Source organism: Cryptotermes secundus, unplaced genomic scaffold, assembly GCF_002891405.2.
Source record: "Cryptotermes secundus unplaced genomic scaffold, Csec_1.0 scaffold2763, whole genome shotgun sequence".
Classification (NCBI taxonomy): domain Eukaryota; kingdom Metazoa; phylum Arthropoda; class Insecta; order Blattodea; family Kalotermitidae; genus Cryptotermes; species Cryptotermes secundus.
Window position 1 is genome coordinate 31,395 of NW_019727147.1, and position 7,109 is coordinate 38,503.

A 7,109-nucleotide genomic window follows, 5' to 3' on the forward strand; every position below is an offset into this window, starting at 1 on the left:
GCCGTAAGTCCAGATTGGAATAATTACTGTTTTGTATATAAGGATTTTGTTTTCGAGGGATAGTTTTGATCTTCTGCCTATAAGCCAGGACATCTGCTTGGTCAGTAAATCTATTTGTTTACGTTTTTTTGTTATGTGGCATTTCCACGTCATTTTGCAGTCTAGATGCATTCCGAGGTATTTAACTTCTTCTCTGCTAGGAATAACGGTGTTATTTATACGGACGACTTTTGGTTTCTTTTTCCTTAATGTAAAGGTAATATGAACGGACTTGCTTTCATTTATCTTTATTCTCCATTTCTTGAACCAATCCTGGAGGGTATCGAGATGTTGTTGTAGATGTACTGTGGCTAGCTCCAGGCTTTTATTGCTTGATAAGATCGCTGTGTCGCCTGCGAACGTGCCGATAGTGGTATTTGTTGATGTTGAAATGTCTGACGTGAAGAGTACATATAGCATTGGCCCCAGCGCGCTACCTTGAGGTACACCTGCTTCAATGGGGTAAATTTCTGACGTCTCGCTTCCTACTTTGGTTTGGAAATATCGGTCGTTCAGATAAGATTTGAAGAGTTTGGGGTATGGGGGTCGAAGAGTCTTTCTGATTTTAAATAGCAAGCCGTCATGCCAGACTCTATCAAACGCTTGGCTTACGTCCAGAAACGCAGCTGTACAGTAATTTCCCGCTTCTAAGGATTTATTGATGTCGTCGATTATTCTATGCACTTGTTGTATAGTTGTGTGTCCTGGTCGAAAGCCGAATTGGTGTTGAGGTATCCATGTATTTGTTGTTAGGTCATCCTTAATTCTGCGAAGTATGATTTTTTCGAATACCTTAGATATTACTGATGTTAGGCTTATAGGTCGGTACGAAGCTATGTCCGAAGGATCCTTCCCCGGTTTAATTATTGTGATAATCTGAGAGAGTTTTAAGGCTGTAGGCCAGTAGCTCATCCTTAATATGCCATTGAATATGTATGTCAGCAACACAAATCCCTTTTTTGATAACTCTTTCAGCATTTTTGCAGTCATTTGGTCTGGACCTGGTGACTTTCTCAAGCTTAATGACTTAACAATTCCGTTGATTTCTTTAGGAGTAGTTAGCTTCAGTGTCCGATGTTCTTCAGTAAACGTTGACTCTTCTTCCTCTGATAGGTCGTTTGGATCATTGTTGTGAGGTTTGAAAGTATTTGAGTAGTGTTCCGCAAACAGCTCAGCTTTTTCTTTATTGCTTCTTGCCCATGGACCTATCACAGGTGTTGTTGCTCTTACTGGAGGTGAGGTATCCTTGGGTCTCTTTAGATTTTTGATAGGTTTCCATACGGAATGATCAAATCGGCTAAGGTTCGTTACATAGTCTTCAAATGTTGCTTCCCTCATTTCTTTTAATTTGCTTTTGCGCTTATTACTTAATTGATTGTATTTGGTTTTGTCAGCTGGCGCGTGTGTTCTGTGCCAAGTATTTCTTGCTTTCCGTTTTTCTTTTAGAATCTGTTTGATTTCTACTGGGATATTATTAGTAATTTTTTTAGTGATTTGCTGTGGTGTAGAACGTCTGGCAGCCTTTTGTAGAGTATCTATTAGAGTCTGAGTTATATGAAATGCACAAACACAGACGTGCAGGGCGCAGGGAGTGTTGACGTTAAAGCAGCTACTAGGATTTTTTTTTTATTTAACTCCAATAATTATACAATCTATCCATTAAGTGTGGATAATAAGTACATTACTAGGATTTGAAAGGTGAAAGCTGTTAGGTTCCTAAGTTCAAAGATAACCAGAAACCGGTCACGTGACGGTAAGAAATGCGTAGTGATATTCGTTTCAAATCCAACCACTTCCGAAACTGCTGACACAGCGACAACTTTTCAAAAGTTTAATTAAAATACATGGACAGCTCAGTCGATACAGCGACGGGCTACGAGCTGGACGGTCGGGGTTCAATTGCCGGCAGGGGAAAGGAATTATTCTGAAGAAAGCAGTCTTCTGGGATTTGGCACCGTGTATATGTGGTGTTAACCGACGTTTCGGTAATACCGGTTCTCACGGTCTCTTCGCTTGCAGATTTCTTATATTTTTTCTTCTACCCTGAAGATGGAGGCGATACGTTCCTCCGAAACGTCGGTTAACACCACATATACACGGTGCCAAATCCCAGAAGACTGCTTTCTTCATAGTCACCACCGTGAAAGCCTCAAATCTAACAAGGCATTATTCTGTTTCACAACGTCTCATCCAATGGGTACAGAGCTCTGTTTCCCCAGGAGGTAAAGCGGCCGGGACGTGAAGCTGACTACTCATCTCCAACTAGTGCCGAGATCAACAAGGGCGAGACTACAGCTCTGCTCCCCCATACGTGCTCATGGTGTGGTGCTTAATTAAGCACAGACAACTTTACTTACAAATTTTTGAGGAGGAAACCGTCAAAAACACATACAGACGTATGGGGGGGGATTTTGGGCGGCTCTAACATGTAAGTGGGGATTTTAGGAAAGGGGGACGGGGGGGGGAAATTATAGAAGCCATAAGATACGTAGCGAAACCACGCGGTAGCGTAGTTGGTTGAGGCACTATGCTTCAAGCCGGAAGGTCGCGGGTTCAAGTCGCGATGAGGTAATTGAATTTTTTTCAATTGACCTAATCCTTCCAGCCGCACTATGGCCCTGGGATCGACTCACCCTCTAACAGAAATGAGTACAAGGAATATTCTTGGGGGTAAAGGGCGGCCGGCGCGTAGGGCTGACAATCTTGCCGCCATCTATGAGCCGATTGTCTACAAAATGTGGGACCCTCAACATCTCACAACCCTCTGGGCCTCCACGGCCTGTTACAGGGATACCTTTACTTCACTTTTATTTTTGCGTAGCGAAACCAAGATAGGTTTTATGATAGCAATAACACAAGCGACTGGTTTAGGAAAAGAAGAATGCCATCTTTTTGGATGTGGTGCCGTGTAGATACTGTGTGAACCGACGTTTCGGGGGAATATATAGCCTCCATCTTCAGGGTAGAAAAATTAGCGAGCAAGGAACTAGCTTGAGCAGGTGTCTACAGACTCAAGTCTGCAGCCACATGCTCACGCTGGTTCTCGTCTGGACGCTGTGGAGAACAAAATTCTCATGTACCTGTCGGGAACGGAACCAGCTAAGTAAATCGGTAACTCAGTTGACGTCCAGTGGGTTAAGCGATTCGTTGTTTCCTTGTGGATGGGTGTGAATGGCAGTTTTGTGGTCGCTGCACGTGCGGCCGTGGGTCTCGGGCTGCTCTGGGCCCGTCAACAGCAAGCTCGCTGGGCTTCGTAAGCGTGACGGCCGGTTCTCCCACGTCATTGTCTGCACCACCTGTTGGCCTGTGCTGATTGATGAATGAGTTCAGGTTATTTAATGATGATATTTCGGTTGCAGGTGATGTAGAATGATGTATTACCAAGGGAGTAGCAATTTTCAAAGGAAGATATCGTGGCCTATTTAAAACGACAGGTCCGGCTTCCCATGGTCCCGTACGTGTTTGGTTTACCTGGAGGTACCTAAATGTGGGTTCGAAGAGACCAGCGAACTGCTGTGGTGTTGGTACTGCTTGTAAGCGCACGGTACCCTTTACCGTGTAGCAGTACTTTAATATTATGTAGCAAATCTACGATGGCTTTTTTATGTGTTTTGGTGTTGAAAAATGTTGACCACCCCTGGTTAGGCTCCGGTCTGTCCCAAGTTGGTCGGAGTTGAGAGGTCAGGCGGAGAACCGCAGGGAACATCCATCTTGCGCAAAGCTGATGGCGGTAAAGTAGGACACTGATTCACTTCGACAGAGGTCATATTGATTCATTCCAGGGAGCAAAATATCTCGGCCAATGGAATGGTTATACTACTGGCTGGATGGCCGAGGAAACGGGGTTCTATTTCCGGCAGGGGCAAGACATTTTTCTTTTATAAACAGCGTCTGGAGCAACTTTGGTGCCATATCAGCCTCCTGGCCAATGGGACTGAGCCTCTCTGTAGGTAAAGCGGCCAGAGTATGAAGCTTATGCTTTTCCTTCATCCATTGCTGAGATTAAGAAGGCGTGGAGCTATACCTCCACTGTCACATACGCCTTCATGACGTGGCGTTTAAGCAGACGGGAAAATTAACCTTCTCAACACGTTACTTATGTACATAAGCAGATTCTGTTACTGAATGCTACTGATTGGCGCAACCATAGCGGGAAGTAAAGCACGTGACTTTGTTGCCAGTGCGCCTCCTCGCTTATCCGGAGCAGAAGAACGAAGAGGCTTTGCTGAATGATTGCCGGCGCTGAACCTGTTGAGATGGCACCGAAACGTAAACAAACGTCAGCCTTTGGAATACAGCGCAGTTGTCTACATTATTAGTATTCTAAAATGAAGACTGTAGTTCCTCGCATGTCAGGGAAAACAAAAAGCATTCCATGATTTGGAAATATTATAAACGCAGGCAGACACGTGCCAATCTGCCACACTGTGCAGAATTTCTGATATCTCATGTCTGAAATGAGCATGAAGTCATTGCACTGTGAGTTTAGGTTTCTGGGTTCTAACCCTGGAGAGGGTTAGAGAGATGAAGTGACAGGAGGTTGGAGAAAACTGCATAATGAGGAGCTTCATAACTTGTACTCTTATCCAGGTATAATTAGAATGATCAATTCAAGGAGGATGAGGTGGATAGGGCATGTAGCACGAATGGGGGAGACGAGAAATGCATATAGGATATTGGTGGGAAAGCCAGAAGGAAAGAGAGCACTGGGAAGACCAAGGCGTAGGTGGGTGGACAATATTATAATGGATCTTAGAGAGATAGAATAGGATGTTATGGATTGAATAGATCTGGCTCAGGATAGGGAACAGTGGAGGGCTCTTGTGAACACGGTAATGAACCTTCGGTTTCCATAAAATACTGGGAAATTCTTGAATAGCTGCAGAATTGGCGACTCCTCAAGAAGGGCTCAACTCCATGAGCAAGTAAGTAAGTAACCCTGGAGAGGGCATGTCCCCAGGAAGCAGCACAGAGATTGTTACAGTTCCATATAAATATTTCCTAGTTCTTTGGCCTACTTTCCTTATTGTGAAAAAATGAAAGTAAGCTTATGATATCATCCTGCTGTCTGACTCTGTATATCCTTCTGTGTCTGTCCATCTATCTGTGTATTCCCCAAATTTTAAGCCTACGATTCATATGAGATCATCTGAGTGTCAGTGTGTCTGTGTCCCGTATGTGAGGTCTGATATTGTCACGCCGGGAGTATGAACAGTACCTTTTGGGGGGAATGTTGCGCCATGTAGTTTGGTAGCAGTTCACCGACACTTCGGTTGGACATACTGCGTCCTTCTTCCAGACCGTATGGTAAGCGAAGCAAAGAAACTACGTGAATCAGTTTTATTGTATACTCCATTTTTACTTTGATTCGTCTTCAAACATTTTGCGCTTAACCCTTTAAAGCCCAGTGGTTACTATATGTACCACCCGCTTTAACACACAGATACACTCTGCATTCTGCCCACAGAGTGTATCTGTGTGTTCCGTACGGTTCTCACATTAAACAGCGACTGTTTCCCTAAACGGCAGTAACCGGTTGGGCTCTGTAGCGGAGACGTAATGTGTTTCCTGTGAGGTACGGACTGAATTCTGCCCACAGAGTGTAGTTGGCCCTGTGGCGCAACGGATAACGCGTCTGACTACGGATTAGAAGATTCTTGGTTCGAATCCTGGCAGTGTCGATTTTTTTTTCAGTTGTCTGGGAGACTTCAGGCAGGAAGGTTGCATACCCAAGCCAGGCCTGTTCTCTTGGCCCAGCGCGGGAGCTTCAAGACATCGAACAGCTTACGGTTCTGAATAACCAGCCCCATACGTTGCAGACAAAGAGAAGCAAAGAAGAGGATTCTAGCTTACGCTTGTGTTCCCGACTGCCCCAGTTGAAACCTAACGGTGCCAACGTACACTGAGGATCCTTTGTAATCCTTACATTCCACCCTTAACCAGTGTTGCAACATCGGTGAATCAGCGCTAGCTTGTAGGAGTAAGTTCAGGTGGGCTTCGGCCCGCCTGCTTGTCGGAGGTTACTGCTGTCATCGGATGATGCAACTGTCCTTGGTTCAGTTCCTTTTAGCTTATACCCCGTTCCAAATATTAGTGTCAGTTTATCACCTCCCTGGTACGATCGGTGTTGGTGAGTAAACCGTAGCTGCCAGCATGGTGAAGTCTAAGGCCATTAGATTGGACCCACAAGGCGTTAAGAGGGTTATGGATGCTCACTCAAAATTCCAGCCTATAGGCTTCACAACCTATAGAATGAAAGCTGGCATAGCATGTCAGACTTCAACGTACCAAGATTACCTAAACTTACAAAGCTTTTTAAAAGAAAGTAAAGTTCCCTTTAACCTGATTAAACACAACGATTCCAAGCCGTACAGGGTGGTTATCAAAGGCATCCCTCCTACCACCCCTCCTAAAGCCATTCAGGATGAGCTACTGGCCCTTGGGCTGGCAGTTCAAAACGTCATCCCAATGTCCACTTGGAGAGACAAAACCCCTCTGCCCATGCACATAATTGAGCTAGATAACGTTCCACAGAGCCAGAAAATTTCGCAGTTGTCCCACCTGTGTTACATCAGAATCACTGTGGAGCCTTATAAGGGACGCGCCGTGCCGCCTCAGTGCGCACGGTGTCAGCAATTCTATCACGTGGCGGCAAACTGTCAGGCCCCTCCGGCTTGTGCCCACTGTGCAGAGGAACATTGCTCGTGGCAATGTGAAAAACGTTTTGAACCTAACTTTGTGCCCACGTGCGCTCTGTGCAAAATCGGAGATCACGGCTCCAAGTACAGAGGTTGCCCCTATTTTCGGAACCTCATGGAAAAGGAGATGAGAAATAAACCTCAGCCTGAGAAGTTGAATAACCGCCAGCCTTCTAATGTGGGCAGAGCGCGAAACTCATTTCAATCTATGCATCCGCAAAATCCTCCCTCTAAAACCCTCCACGACTATCCGCCTATGAGTCCCGGAAACGCTTGGAGCAGGCCTCTGAACTTTTCCACTTCACAACTGCCACAACCTCCCCCTCCTACTCCACGTTTAAATCAACCGCGTAACCTTCTGTCCAATCACAT

General features: G+C 45.3%; 1 non-coding gene across 1 annotated transcript; it reads left to right on the forward strand.

Annotated features, from left to right (window-relative positions):
* Positions 1–5,647: 5,647 nt before the first annotated feature.
* Trnar-acg lies at positions 5,648–5,720 on the forward strand. Its single transcript has one exon. It is a non-coding gene; the product is annotated as a tRNA-Arg (tRNA).
* Positions 5,721–7,109: the final 1,389 nt, after the last annotated feature.